Source organism: Paramacrobiotus metropolitanus, unplaced genomic scaffold (genome assembly GCF_019649055.1).
Source record: "Paramacrobiotus metropolitanus isolate TYO unplaced genomic scaffold, Prichtersi_v1.0 Parri_scaffold0000067, whole genome shotgun sequence".
Classification (NCBI taxonomy): domain Eukaryota; kingdom Metazoa; phylum Tardigrada; class Eutardigrada; order Parachela; family Macrobiotidae; genus Paramacrobiotus; species Paramacrobiotus metropolitanus.
The window spans coordinates 316,197-333,915 of NW_026570287.1; positions in this window are offsets into that span (position 1 = coordinate 316,197).

Sequence of the window (17,719 nt, forward strand, 5' to 3'; positions counted from 1 at the left end):
AGTCCAGAATAATCGGTTCAGCAGTGCCTTTGTATGATCAATCCCTTCTTTGGTGTGCAATGTGTTTTGCATTTTTCGGTTTTTTGAGAGTGTCTGAGTTTGCAGTTTCACTCAGCGCTGCACATACCATTCAATTTTGCCATGTTTCCTATGATGGTCATCGTGTGTCTCTGATTATACCCAGTTCTAAAATTGACCAATTTTCTTATGGTTATACGGTTCATTTTAATCCCACTGAGCGCTCCGTCTGCGCAGTTCGTGCATACATTCGTTACGTGCGGCATCGTGTTCATACTGATCTGCATACACCTTTCTTTGTTTTTCGGAATGGATCGCCGTTGTCACGCAATTATTTTGAGTCCAGTTTACGTCGGTTGCTTCCGGAGTTTCCTGACATTCATTCCCACAGTTTCCGCATTGGCGCAAACATACCACGATCTTATCTGCATGTAACGGTCTATCAATGAATGGAACAGAATTGCAACAGCGGTTGATGCAGTTCGCGTCGAACGCGTTTTAGTAGTTTTAGTAGTTTTAGTAGTTTTCCATCTCTTCCTAAAACAAATTTCGTAAATCGTTACTGCCATTCTATCCCATCTATTGATAGACCGTTACACGCAGATAAGTTCGTGGTTTGATTAAACGGCTGCTTTTTAACAATTTTTGTTTGGTTGTCGCCTGGAACATCATCCAGTATGTTATGGCGCAAGCTTATTCTTGGTGAATCTTGTCGCAGAATTATCCGTCGTATTGCTCATGATTTATACGTAGCAACGTGTGTTTCCTACGATCAGTTTTTGGAAATCCCTATTTACGTTCTGTTCATTGAAGACCAGTAAATCGTTTGTTTATACTTCGCTTTTGCGTTTTTTTTTTGTATTTGTCACTACCATCGTATGGGTGGTTGCCCTGTTCTTTGACTCCGGCATATTGCCGGTTGCGCTAGAATGCCTAATTCAGTTTGTCTACACATTGGATATCCATGTGTATGCTCTTTGTGCTCATCAAATCTCAATGCAAATCAAGTGGTAACTGATTTATTGCGTCTTTACTCATCTGACTTGTATGATTTTCCTGCCAGATTTGCAACAATTAATCTGATTTTTAATCGGTTTTTGCGTTTTCAACTCCGCGATTCTGGTGTATCAGACACTTCAGTTAACACTGTCGCTTTCGGTTTTGCATCAATTTTCACTCCATTTTATCGAGATTGTCCGTTGAGAATATTTCTTCGTAATTCATCGTATCACAATGGGACGGCCACGGAGAGCAGCCGCTGCGCCAGCTACAGTTGGAAGAAACTCCGGAAGGACCATCAAGCCCGCACCGAGACGTGGTCGACCGCCTCGCGCGCCCGCTCTTAAGGTCACCACTACGACTCGGTCGAAACCAGATCGTCTGTCCGATCTTCTTGCGCGCAAGAGGCAACTGTCTGCAGAAATCAGCCAGCTCACCCGGGCTTCTCCGATGTCTCCACCTTCGCCGTTGCGCGATGTTCGTTTCTCACCATCTCCTGAACGAACAGGTAACGGTAGCGTGGTATATGTACCTTCCAGCAAAAACCGTCAAGCCGTCATGCCTAGCGCTTTAAATCGGCCTGGAACCAAGCATGAATCCTTTGGTCAGTCTTCGGACGACCTCAGTGAATTACCGATAGTTTCGGATAAATTGAGTAGAGTTCTGTTTGACCATTCTGCATTTATCGATTTTACTGAATTATTCCCGTTGTCGTTTGCAACTGAGATTAATCTGCCCAAAGTGCGTCGTGACGAATCTGGACAACCGTTATCGGTTGTATCAGCGGCCGGTCAACGCGCTACAGCGATGACCTTTACAATGTGGGCGCGATCGTTCCATATTTTTATGTCGTATCGCACATACAACAAACCTGAATTTGTTTTGCCAATGCTGAAGTACCTCGATATTATGGCAAGTTTTGCACACTCCTACGAACCAGCTCAGTGGTTTAGTTACGACCAACGCTTCAGAATGCTTGCTCGTATGCACCCGAATAATGCCGCAATTTGGTCCAAGACCGATCACCAGATCTATCGGGAGTGTTTTATGACAGTTTATCCCAGCATGCGTGCGAGTGGTAGCCACGCGGGGCCATCTGGGCGTTTGGGTCAGCCAAGTGTACCACCTTCGTCATATTGTTGTTACAAGTGTAACATTCCTGGCCATTGGATTCGAAATTGCCCTAATCACCCTAAAGAACGCTCTACTCGTTCTTCGGACTCTCAGTTTTTTCGCGGGCGCAACGAGACGGACGACCGTCTCTGTACAGAATGGCAGCGTGGATACTGCTCCCCTCCGTGCCAGTACGGAAAACTGCACCGCTGCTCAGCTTGTGATGCCGGTTCCCATGGTCTCCGCACCTGTAAACGGCGCGCTAATGTCGGCGAAGCCGCCACGAACCGCTGCGACACCTCTCAAGCCTGATGCATTCCGCCATTACTTGCGTGACCATCCAGACCGACATTTCGTAAGTGTGGTTATTGATATGATCACTAACGGGGCAGATATCGGCTATTTTGGCCCCGTCTGCTCTCGCTTTACCGCAAATGCCAAGTCTGCGCGTGAGCATGATGATGTCTTGATAAAAGCTATTGAAAAAGAGGTTTTGTTAGGCCATACAGCCGGCCCTTTTATTAAACCACCGTTTAAATATTTTTCTATAAGTTCTCTTGGTGTTCGTGAGAAAAAACCTAGCGGGCATCGGGTTATTCTTGATTTATCCCGACCAGAGGGTAACAGTGTGAACGATTATATTGACGGTGACGCATACACCGTTTCTTACTGTTCGGTTGACGATGCTGTTCGTTTGTTAACACATACGGGAGTCGGTGCGATAATGTGCAAACAAGATATCAAACATGCATTTCGTTTGATTCCCGTACGCCCGGCTGACTGGCCATTACTCGGTTATAAAGTTGCTGGTAATTATTATCATGACGTTGTTTTACCATTTGGTGGAAGATCGTCTCCGCGCCTATTTTGCATGATTTCCGAAGCGCTACATTGGATTGTTGCTAATGTCTCGAAAAAGTTTAGTTTTCTTCATTATGTTGATGATTTCTTTTTTGTTGAATTAACTGTGGAAGCCTGCACGTTCATTGTTAATACTTTATTGCGGATTGCACAAGATCTTGGTATTCCTTTTTCTCCTGATAAAGCTGATGGCCCATCCACCCGGTTGCCATTTCTCGGCATTGTTCTCGACTCAGTTGCCCAAACTCTGTCCCTTCCAGTTGGTAAATTAGAGGAAATCATCGCGTTAATTGCTGTGTGGCAAAAGCGGTCTGTGTGTTCGAAAAATGAGCTTCAAAGTCTAATCGGTTCTTTACGCGAAAATTAATTAATCTTTTATCTTCACCTGAATCTGATCGAATCGTGGTTACTAATGACATTATTGATGATCTTGACTGGTGGGCTGAATTTCTGCCAAAGTGGAATGGTTGTGCATCGTTCCTGTCGAACGTCGAAGACCAGTAAAACGCGTTCGATGCGAACTGCATCAATGAATTCTCATAAATGACGATGAACATTTGCAGCTGCAGAAGGCAGCATGAAAATCTGGACGATCCCACGAAAACAGCATCTGACCACCCAGATGGCTCTAATAAATCTCAACCGCGACAGAACATTAATGTCAAAGGCGAGACAAAAGCATGCCGCTCGCCAGAATTAACATTCATTATCTCCGATAATCCCTTTTAATTCTGCTGCTCGCGTGTACGATAACCAAACGATAACGGGGTTTGCCGGGTATTTTAATGGTAAAAAAATGATATATGCAATGAGATTAATCTTCGACGTGAACTACATCAAATGAAAATCGCGTTCGACGTGAACTACATCAAAAATCTTTGCAAATGAACACTGAGATGTAAAGCTGCTAAAGGCAGTATGAAACCAGAGCAATCAAAAGGAATACCATCTGACCACCCAGATGGCCAGCAATAAATCTTAACCGCGACAGCACATTAATGTTAAAGGCGAGACAAAATCATGCCGCTCGCCAGAATTAACATTCATTATCTCCGATAATTCCTTTTAATTCTGTTGCTCGCGTGTGCTGTAACCGATCGACGACGGGGTTTGCCGGGTATTTTAATGCGAAAACAATGATATACACAATGAATACAATGAATCAACAACGAAAAACACAATGATCTAACAACAAGCACCAACGCCCCAAACAAACCCCCAAACAGGAACATAAGAATATCCAATCAATGACCAACGTGGCTGCTGCAGCACTGATACGGAAACTGTAGAAAGGAAGACAATGCCGGTAACAGACGACGCAAACTGCGCTCAAAATAATTCCGAAATCACGGTGACCGATTATAAAGCAGAGAAATGTGCATCAGCGCCAAAGGTCGATTGACACACAATAGTAGGAATATAGGATAAATAAGTACAGAAACTGTACAAGTGACGAATCAGCAGGATTAAAATATACTGTGCAACCATAAGAGAACTGGTCCGTTTTGGAAAGTAGGATTATACGGGAAACCGTAAAATGATCACAAAACCGTAAAATGACGAAACTTATCGTCATGACTTATCAATGAGCGATAACGCAAATTCAGACACAATGAATTCAGATACGCTGTGTGACAATGAAGGAACCTTAATGCGGGTTTCAGTAAAACACAGATGGTATCCAGGGATACAGGCCAACAAAGAATGCAACGGGAACCAATCGCTGAATTCCTGTAAGTGCAACATGGGAATATTTGATGCCATACCGGTATTAACGGACGATAAATTAAACAATTCAGCTTCATTAATGAACCACGGAACGCAACGTGGAAAATGTAGGAACTGCAGAAAGCGGCTCAGTGCCTCGGACACAGAAATGTGATGCTGGATTACATGTCTGAAGGTAAAATTCGAAGAACTAAATGGGAATAACGTTGGCGTGCGAGATCCGGTTTGGTGGTCGGCATATCCACTGCTTTCCATCTCGTCCCATTGCGAAACAGTTAATCCGAAGCGTTAGATACAGTAGGATCAAAAAGAAATTTGAAAACACCACAACGAATCGGATACGGTTAAGTCTCTGGGATGATAACGTAAAACGATTAAAAGTCATGTTTGATGTGAAAATCCCACGGCAGCAATACAACATAAAATTAGCTGAGCAAAAATGCAAAGTAGTCAGAACGCAAACAACTGAAATCAAAATTTTACGCATCCGGCAAGTTGCCGGGCTGAAAGAACAGAGCAGCCGCTAACACGCTGGCAGTCGCAAGTGAAAAGTGCAATTATAATATATACTATAATATAATATATACTGTAATAGTTCGACGTTCAACGTGAATAGCCAATAGGCTCAATACAGGATGATGGACTGTATAAGTAGATTAATGGAACGCAAATAATATCTCCCAAACAATACGAAAACGCACTTGATATCCAACAAATGTCCAGATCGATCAGCAGGATTAAAGAACAAAGCTGTTTAATGACGAGAGAACTGGTCAAATTTAGAATTATGAATCACTGTATAAAACGATTAGGAGAACTTTATGATTGTCATCAGGCGGCAAGTTACGTAACTGAGCAGTATGGTCATCACTGAGGAATGAAGGGAACTGAGATGCAAGCAGAAGGCAATGCACATTGTACACCCGAATAAGAAGCCATCAAAGGAACCGAAACGACAACGAAGGAATCGTGATGCGGGTTTCCACTAAACACATGTGACCAACGGATATAAGCACTAAACGATTATGGGGCATCAAGCGGAACCAAACGATAAAATCATTGAAACACAATGAGACACAAAGAAATAAAATTAAACAGATAAGAACTACAGTGCCGCCGAATATGCCGGCGAAACGTTTTCTGCGTAGACACGGAAATGTGATACTGGTTAACGCATTTCACGGTAAAATCTGGAAATACTAACCAAAGGCCACAAAAAATAATGGCAATAAGTATCCAACGATAAATACAAGGCATATATATTACGGAACACACCGTTAAGGGCACCAGTGAAATTAATTCAAGAGAGACGTAAAGTAAAGAAAAGAATAATATTGAATATGAACAGAGATATAATAAATAACAGGAAAACGAAAACAAGGATAATAAAATACGATTATAGCAACAGCGAAAATGAGGATACAATAAATAACAGCAGTAACAATAAATGGCAATGAATAACACGTATAAGACTGCAAGAGTAGCCAAAGTGTGAACAAATGAATCCAGCAATATTCCAGACTGAAAGAACAGGGCAATCGCCCATGCGGTGGTAGTCACAAATTTACTCCGATTTCGAATTATAGAGACACCGTTTACTGAAACTTCAATGAAGAGAACTTAAATAGGACGCTCTAAAGTGACAACAAGAGCAGGGATGTAAGGATAACAGAAATAAGGATGTACAAACAATAAGAACGGGGATGCAACAAACAATAGGAATAGAAATAACAGGGATAAAGAATAAGAATCACAATAATTATCACACGGAAAACAAATATCAGGGATGACAAATAGAGAAATAAATAACAGGGTAACGAAGGTAAAATAATTCGGATAACAATAACAGGACGAATAAAAATTATAACAACAAACAATAGTAAAACGGGAAGATAAAACAGCAATTATAACAATAACGATCATGGCCACAGCAGGAGCAATGGTACATAATAATAACAATAGTGTTTTAAATAAAAATAATAAGGGTAAAATAATAATAACTTTAATATTACCAATAACAACAAATAATGATAAAATAATAATAATAATAATACATAAATAATATATAGAAAATAAGGTAAAATTTTGTACACAAATATCAAATATGTATAAGATATAGTATGCATACAATACGATAGAATGCAATGCAGTAATAAAATGTAATAATACATCATAATGTAGTACAGTTTATTAATACAATATAATAATACGATAAAATAACACAATACAATGATATATCATAATACATGTACCAATAATACTGTATTATATATTATAGTACACAAAACAATATTTAAACGCACAATAGGTACACAATATAGACAATAATAAATATGATAATGAAGTCTATAAACAACAAAACATACAGTAATATAAAATATATTAATAATTAAAACATAATATATCATAAAATTTATCAATAATTTGTTTGACACAACCTTTTAACACAATATACAAAAAGGTGTAGAAATGTGTAAAACCATACACGGTATGTAATAATAGTATGATAGATCTACACATATTAATATCAATCCCTTGAAGGTTGTGATATAACGATACAAGCAATACAATAATAATATGACAATGATATTGATAATATATATAATAACAATATATATAATAACAATATAAATGATGATATATATAATAATAATATTTATAATCATAATAACCAATAATAAAATTTATGTTGTAATACATATCACAAATATGTAAGCCTACAACATGTATACAATATAAAAATAATTTGATATATAATACTAATATCTATGTACAAATATAAAATCTATGTAATAGATCAGGAGCACACAAGCTCGTATTATATAGGAATGACCTAATGGTATAACAAATGTTGACGTGCGAGATGGCCGCCCACGTTCTAGAATGGTAGCCAGCATGCAAGCAAATGAAATTAGGCGTTTTGTGCACCCGGCAATATGCCGGGCTGAAAGAACAGGGCAACCGCCCATATGGTGACAGCCACAAATAAAAAGCAAATATATTATGCAAATGGAAATTATTACTAATTCTCGATAAAGAAAATGTAAATAGGGACCTCCAAAAATTGATCGTACGAAACACATGCGGCTGTATACAAATCATGAGAGACACGACGTAATAATTGTCGACAAGATATGCCGCGGACGAGATTACGCCATAACATAATACAGGAGCATATGGCAAGAGCAAATACACTAAAGCACAGCAACATGGAATTTCTTCCAGAATTTTAAACAAATCAGCCACTTGGTGAAATCAAGAACTTATCTGTCTGTAACTATCTATACGTGAGTACAAAATCGCGTGAGTACAAAGTCTCTGGGAAGATAACGTAAAACGATTAAAAGTCATGTTTGATGTGAAAATCCCACGGCAGCAATACAACATAAAATTAGCTGAGCAAAAATGCAAAGTAGTCAGAACGCAAACAACTGAAATCAAAATTTTACGCATTCGGCAAGTTGCCGGGCTGAAAGAACAGAGCAGCCGCTAACACGCTGGCAGTCGCTAGTGAAAAGTGCAATTATAATATATACTATAATATAATATATACTGTAATAGTTCGACGTTCAACGTGAATAGCCAATAGGCTCAATACAGGATGATGGACTGTATAAGTAGAATAATGGAACGCAAATAATATCTCCCAAACAATACGAAAACGCACTTGATATCCAACAAATGTCCAGATCGATCAGCAGGATTAAAGAACAAAGCTGTTTAATGACGAGAGAACTGGTCAAATTTAGAATTATGAATCACTGTATAAAACGATTAGGAGAACTTTATGATTGTCATCAGGCGGCAAGTTACGTAACTGAGCAGTATGGTCATCACTGAGGAATGAAGGGAACTGAGATGCAAGCAGAAGGCAATGCACATTGTACACCCGAATAAGAAGCCATCAAAGGAACCGAAACGACAACGAAGGAATCGTGATGCGGGTTTCCACTAAACACATGTGACCAACGGATATAAGCACTAAACGATTATGGGGCATCAAGCGGAACCAAACGATAAAATCATTGAAACACAATGAGACACAAAGAAATAAAATTAAACAGATAAGAACTACAGTGCCGCCGAATATGCCGGCGAAACGTTTTCTGCGTAGACACGGAAATGTGATACTGGTTAACGCATTTCACGGTAAAATCTGGAAATACTAACCAAAGGCCACAAAAAAATAATGGCAATAAGTATCCAACGATAAATACAAGGCATATATATTACGGAACACACCGTTAAGGGCACCAGTGAAATTAATTCAAGAGAGACGTAAAGTAAAGAAAAAGAATAATATTGAATATGAACAGAGATATAATAAATAACAGGAAAACGAAAACAAGGATAATAAAATACGATTATAGCAACAGCGAAAATGAGGATACAATAAATAACAGCAGTAACAATAAATGGCAATGAATAACACGTATAAGACTGCAAGAGTAGCCAAAGTGTGAACAAATGAATCCAGCAATATTCCAGACTGAAAGAACAGGGCAATCGCCCATGCGGTGGTAGTCACAAATTTACTCCGATTTCGAATTATAGAGACACCGTTTACTGAAACTTCAATGAAGAGAACTTAAATAGGACGCTCTAAAGTGACAACAAGAGCAGGGATGTAAGGATAACAGAAATAAGGATGTACAAACAATAAGAACGGGGATGCAACAAACAATAGGAATAGAAATAACAGGGATAAAGAATAAGAATCACAATAATTATCACACGGAAAACAAATATCAGGGATGACAAATAGAGAAATAAATAACAGGGTAACGAAGGTAAAATAATTCGGATAACAATAACAGGACGAATAAAAATTATAACAACAAACAATAGTAAAACGGGAAGATAAAACAGCAATTATAACAATAACGATCATGGCCACAGCAGGAGCAATGGTACATAATAATAACAATAGTGTTTTAAATAAAAATAATAAGGGTAAAATAATAATAACTTTAATATTACCAATAACAACAAATAATGATAAAATAATAATAATAATAATACATAAATAATATATAGAAAAATAAGGTAAAATTTTGTACACAAATATCAAATATGTATAAGATATAGTATGCATACAATACGATAGAATGCAATGCAGTAATAAAATGTAATAATACATCATAATGTAGTACAGTTTATTAATACAATATAATAATACGATAAAATAACACAATACAATGATATATCATAATACATGTACCAATAATACTGTATTATATATTATAGTACACAAAACAATATTTAAACGCACAATAGGTACACAATATAGACAATAATAAATATGATAATGAAGTCTATAAACAACAAAACATACAGTAATATAAAATATATTAATAATTAAAACATAATATATCATAAAATTTATCAATAATTTGTTTGACACAACCTTTTAACACAATATACAAAAAGGTGTAGAAATGTGTAAAACCATACACGGTATGTAATAATAGTATGATAGATCTACACATATTAATATCAATCCCTTGAAGGTTGTGATATAACGATACAAGCAATACAATAATAATATGACAATGATATTGATAATATATATAATAACAATATATATAATAACAATATAAATGATGATATATAATAATAATATTTATAATCATAATAACCAATAATAAAATTTATGTTGTAATACATATCACAAATATGTAAGCCTACAACATGTATACAATATAAAAATAATTTGATATATAATACTAATATCTATGTACAAATATAAAATCTATGTAATAGATCAGGAGCACACAAGCTCGTATTATATAGGAATGACCTAATGGTATAACAAATGTTGACGCGAGATGGCCGCCCACGTTCTAGAATGGTAGCCAGCATGCAAGCAAATGAAATTAGGCGTTTGTGCACCCGGCAATATGCCGGGCTGAAAGAACAGGGCAACCGCCCATATGGTGACAGCCACAAATAAAAGCAAATATATTATGCAAATGGAAATTATTACTAATTCTCGATAAAGAAAATGTAAATAGGGACCTCCAAAAATTGATCGTACGAAACACATGCGGCTGTATACAAATCATGAGAGACACGACGTAATAATTGTCGACAAGATATGCCGCGGACGAGATTACGCCATAACATAATACAGGAGCATATGGCAAGAGCAAATACACTAAAGCACAGCAACATGGAATTTCTTCCAGAATTTTAAACAAATCAGCCACTTGGTGAAATCAAGAACTTATCTGTCTGTAACTATCTATACGTGAGTACAAAATCGCGTGAGTACAAAGTCTCTGGGAAGATAACGTAAAACGATTAAAAGTCATGTTTGATGTGAAAATCCCACGGCAGCAATACAACATAAAATTAGCTGAGCAAAAAATGCAAAGTAGTCAGAACGCAAACAACTGAAATCAAATTTACGCATCCGGCAAGTTGCCGGGCTGAAAGAACAGAGCAGCCGCTAACACGCTGGCAGTCGCAAGTGAAAAGTGCAATTATAATATATACTATAATATAATATATACTGTAATAGTTCGACGTTCAACGTGAATAGCCAATAGGCTCAATACAGGATGATGGACTGTATAAGTAGAATAATGGAACGCAAATAATATCTCCCAAACAATACGAAAACGCACTTGATATCCAACAAATGTCCAGATCGATCAGCAGGATTAAAGAACAAAGCTGTTTAATGACGAGAGAACTGGTCAAATTTAGAATTATGAATCACTGTATAAAACGATTAGGAGAACTTTATGATTGTCATCAGGCGGCAAGTTACGTAACTGAGCAGTATGGTCATCACTGAGGAATGAAGGGAACTGAGATGCAAGCAGAAGGCAATGCACATTGTACACCCGAATAAGAAGCCATCAAAGGGAACCGAAACGACAACGAAGGAATCGTGATGCGGGTTTCCACTAAACACATGTGACCAACGGATATAAGCACTAAACGATTATGGGGCATCAAGCGGAACCAAACGATAAAATCATTGAAACACAATGAGACACAAAGAAATAAAATTAAACAGATAAGAACTACAGTGCCGCCGAATATGCCGGCGAAACGTTTTCTGCGTAGACACGGAAATGTGATACTGGTTAACGCATTTCACGGTAAAATCTGGAAATACTAACCAAAGGCCACAAAAAAATAATGGCAATAAGTATCCAACGATAAATACAAGGCATATATATTACGGAACACACCGTTAAGGGCACCAGTGAAATTAATTCAAGAGAGACGTAAAGTAAAGAAAAAAAGAATAATATTGAATATGAACAGAGATATAATAAATAACAGGAAAACGAAAACAAGGATAATAAAATACGATTATAGCAACAGCGAAAATGAGGATACAATAAATAACAGCAGTAACAATAAATGGCAATGAATAACACGTATAAGACTGCAAGAGTAGCCAAAGTGTGAACAAATGAATCCAGCAATATTCAGACTGAAAGAACAGGGCAATCGCCCATGCGGTGGTAGTCACAAATTTACTCCGATTTCGAATTATAGAGACACCGTTTACTGAAACTTCAATGAAGAGAACTTAAATAGGACGCTCTAAAGTGACAACAAGAGCAGGGATGTAAGGATAACAGAAATAAGGATGTACAAACAATAAGAACGGGGATGCAACAAACAATAGGAATAGAAATAACAGGGATAAAGAATAAGAATCACAATAATTATCACACGGAAAACAAATATCAGGGATGACAAATAGAGAAATAAATAACAGGGTAACGAAGGTAAAATAATTCGGATAACAATAACAGGACGAATAAAAATTATAACAACAAACAATAGTAAAACGGGAAGATAAAACAGCAATTATAACAATAACGATCATGGCCACAGCAGGAGCAATGGTACATAATAATAACAATAGTGTTTTAAATAAAAATAATAAGGGTAAAATAATAATAACTTTAATATTACCAATAACAACAAATAATGATAAATAATAATAATAATAATACATAAATAATATATAGAAAAATAAGGTAAAATTTTGTACACAAATATCAAATATGTATAAGATATAGTATGCATACAATACGATAGAATGCAATGCAGTAATAAAATGTAATAATACATCATAATGTAGTACAGTTTATTAATACAATATAATAATACGATAAAATAACACAATACAATGATATATCATAATACATGTACCAATAATACTGTATTATATATTATAGTACACAAAACAATATTTAAACGCACAATAGGTACACAATATAGACAATAATAAATATGATAATGAAGTCTATAAACAACAAAACATACAGTAATATAAAATATATTAATAATTAAAACACGCGGGCCCAGATGGCCCCGCGTGGCTACCACTCGCACGCATGCTGGGATAAACTGTCATAAAACACTCCCGATAAATCTCGTGATCGGTCTTGGACCAAATTGCGGCATTATTCGGGTGCATACGAGCATCAGTGCTTGTTGCCGAAAGTGATAACTGTCAGACCCGCCGATAACGTCATATATATAATGAATGTTTGATATATATGACAATGATATATGTCATTGCATATATCATTGTTTTACCATTAAAATACCCGGCAAACCCCGTTATCGTTTGGTTATCGTACACGCGAGCAGCAGAATTAAAAGGGATTATCGGAGATAATGAATGTTAATTCTGGCGAGCGGCATGCTTTTGTCTCGCCTTTGACATTAATGTTCTGTCGCGGTTGAGATTTATTAGAGCCATCTGGGTGGTCAGATGCTGTTTTCGTGGGATCGTCCAGATTTTCATGCTGCCTTCTGCAGCTGCAAATGTTCATCGTCATTTATGAGAATTCATTGATGCAGTTCGCATCGAACGCGTTTTCCCCACCCACCCTTCCCTCTTTTCAGAGAGGAATATTGGGGGCGTTTGTTGTTTGTTTATTGTGTTTTCCTTGTTTTCATTGTGTTTTCCTTGTTGACTCATTGCATATATCATTGTTTTACCATTAAAATACCCGGTATTTAACGAATTGAATGGTATGTGCAGCGCTGAGTGAAACTGCAAACTCAGACACTCTCAAAAAACCGAAAAATGCAAAACACATTGCACACCAAAGAAGGGATTGATCATACAAAGACATCGCTGAACCGATTATTCTGGACTTTAATAGACGCATAATATCAAGCGACACTGGCCGGCGATTATCAGGCATAACAGGAGCCAAACGCTGGAATCCTTTAATTGCGTGTTGTACTTTCAAGGACAACACAGGATCAGTAGTGCCGGACTCAAGGGCATAATTGGAAATGCCGGCAAGATAGGTGCGCACAGAAGAAAATTTATGTCCGGCATGATATAAATGGGCAATGAAATTCAAAACATTGATTTCAGAAAACAATGACGGACTGCAATAGGAAACTGACAGGAATCGCAAAAACCGATGTAAGGCGGTCAAATATGTTTTCCGCGTGGAAGCGGAAATATGATGCATTCCGGAATGCATCGAACTGTCATCGACGGAATGCATCAGGCTTGAGAGGTGTCGCAGCGGTTTGTGGCGGCTTCGCCGACATTAGCGCGTCGTTTACAGGTGCGCAAACCATGGGAACCGGCGTCACAAGCTGAGCAGCGGTGCAGTTTCCCGTACTGGCATGGAGGGAGCAGTATCCCCGCTGCCATTCTGCAGAGACGGTCATCCGTCTCGTTGCGCCCGCGAAAAGCTGAGAGTCCGAAGAACGATTAGGAGGTTCTTTACGGTGATTAGGGCAGTTTCGAATCCAATGGCCAGGAATGTTACACTTGTAACAACAATATGACGAAGGTGGTACACCTGGCTGACCCGAACGCCCAAATGGCGCCGCATGGCTGCCACTCGCACGCATGCTGGGATGAACTGTCATAAAACACTCACGATAAATCTCGTGATCGGTCTTTGACCAAATTGCCGCATTATTCGGGTGCATACGAGCAAACATTCGGAAGCGTTGGTCATAACTAAACCACTGAGCTGGTTCGTAGGAGTGTGCAAAACTTGCCATAATGTCGAGGTACTTCAGCATTGGCAGGACGAATTCAGGCTTGTTGTATGTGCGATATGACATAAAATATGGAACGATCGCGCCCACATTGTAATGGTCATCGCTGTAGCTCGTTGGCCGGCCGCTGATACAACCGATAAAGGTTGTCCAGATTCGTCACGACGCACTTTGGGCAGATTAATCTCAGTTGCAAACGACAACGGGAATAATTCAGTAAAATCAATGAATGCAGAATGGTCGAACAGAACTCTAGTCAATTTATCAGAAACTATCGGTAATTCACTAATGTCGTCCGAACACTGAACATACGATTCATGCTTTGTTCCAAGCCGATTTAAAGCGCTAGGCATGACAGCTTGACGGTTTTTGTTGGAAGGCACATATACCACGCTACCGTTACCTATTCGTTCAGGAGATGGTGAAAACGAACATCACGCAACGGCGAAGGTGGCGACATCGGAGAAGCCCCGGTGAGCTGACTGATTTCTGCAGACAGTTGCCTCTTACGCGCAAGTAGATTTGACAGGCGGTCTGGTTTCGCCCGAGTCGTAGTGGTGACCTTAAGTGCGGGCGCGCGAGGCGGTCGACCACGTCTCGGTGCGGGCTTGGTGGTCCTTCCGGAGTTTTTTCCAACTGTAGCTGGCGCAGCGGCTGTTCTCCGTGGCCGTCCCATCGTTATACACAGATTTAAGAAGAAATATTTTCAACGGATAATCTCGATAAGATGGTGTGAAAAATTGATGCAAAACCGAAAGCAACAATGTTAATTGAAGTATCCGATACACCAGAATCAGAGAGTTGAAAACGCAAAAAGCGATTAAAAATCAGGTTAGTTGTTGCAAATCTTGCAGGAAAATCATACAGGTCAGATGAGTAAAGACGCAATAAATCAGTTACCACCTGATTTGCACTGAGATTCGATGAACACAAAGAGCATACACACGGATAACCACTATGCAAACAAACTGAATTAGGCATTTCAGCGCAGCCGGCAAAATGCCGGGGTTAACGAACAGGGCAACCACCCATGCGGTGGTAGTGGCAACGTCGAATATTAACAAACAGTTTACTGGTCTTCAATGAAAAAAACGTAAATAGGAATTTCCAAAAACTGATCGTAGGAAACACACGCTGCTGCATACAGATCATGAACAAAACGACGGATAAATCTTCGACAAGATTCACCACGAGTAAGCTTGCGCCATAACATACTGGATGATGTTCCAAGTTACGACCAAAACAAAATTGTTAGAAAACAGACATTCAACCAAACCACGATCTTATCTGCATGTAACGGTCTATCAATGAATGGAACAGAATTGCAACAGCGGTTTCTTAAGGTTGCTTTAGGAAGAGATGGAAGATTGCTAAAGGTCACAAAACTTAAGTTTTACCACATATATAGGCGAAAACGCGTTCGATGCGAACTGCATCAATGAATTCTCATAAATCAACAACGAAAAACACAATGATCTAACAACAAGCACCAACGCCCCCATGGGGAATATTGAACACAATGAAAGAAAACACAATGAGCCAATAACAAGCAAACACCCCTTCCACAGCCCTTCCCAGGAAAAAAGGGGCAGGGTGGGTGGGAAAATCGCGTTCGACGTGAACTACATCAAAAATCTTTGCAAATGAACACTGAGATGTAAAGCTGCTAAAGGCAGTATGAAACCAGAGCAATCAAAAGGAATACCATCTGACCACCCAGATGGCCAGCAATAAATCTTAACCGCGACAGCACATTAATGTCAAAGGCGAGACAAAATCATGCCGCTCGCCAGAATTAACATTCATTATCTCCGATAATTCCTTTTAATTCTGTTGCTGACCAATGACGGAATGCATCAGGCGGAATGGACGGCGGAATGCATCGACTGCATCGAACGCATTTCGAATGCAGGCGGAATGCATCGACTGCATCGAACGCATTTCGTCGATTCAGTTGCATTCTCAAACACTGATCATTGTGTTTTTCGTTGTTGATTCATTGTATTCATTGTGTATATCATTGTTTTCGCATTAAAATACCCGGCAAACCCCGTCGTCGATCGGTTACAGCACACGCGAGCAACAGAATTAAAAGGAATTATCGGAGATAATGAATGTTAATTCTGGCGAGCGGCATGCTTTTGTCTCGCCTTGACGTTTATGTTCTGTCGCGGTTGAGATTTATTAGTGGCCATCTGGGTGGTCAGATGCTGTTTTCGTGGGATCGTCAAGATTTTCATGCTGCCTTCTGCAGCTGCAAATGTTCATCGTCATTTATGAGAATTCATTGATGCAGTTCGCGTCGAACGCGTTTTTCCCACCCACCCTTTCCCTCTTTTCAGAGAGGAAATTGGGGGCGTTTGTTGTTTGTTCATTGTGTTTTCCTTGTTGGCTCATTGTATATATCATTGTTTACCAATAAAATACCCGGCAAACTCCGTTGTCGTCTGGTTATCGTACACGCGAGCAGCAGAATTAAGAGTTATTTGCTAAATCACTCATGCATTTTATGTCTCTACATAGTGGTCATGCAGTCAACTGCAGCATTTTGTTCAAAACCTTTGCATTAAGCTGGATTAAATAAATTACAAAATGTATCGGCAGACTTGAATCCTAACGACAAAACCAAATAAAACATAATTATGTACTCGAGCTTTATAGATATGAAAAAAAATAGTAAGAGTTAGTGATTCCATGGCCAGTGCTTATGGTATTTAGTACCATATACACATTAAGTCCGTTTGGTTCATACACTGGCGTAAATATAATCGTAAACAACGCCGGTAGCGCGTTTTCGCAACGATCACCTGACCGGGAATTTCGTTGCGTGGTTTGCATTAAAAAACAGCTGTGTAACTTACTAGCCGGATGTGCTGTTGTACGCACCACTGTAACGAAGCAGTACAATGATCTCGTTTTCCCGTAAATATGTTACATTCGCTGCGGTACTTGGAGAGTTATGCGGATAATTATTAAATACCGCAGT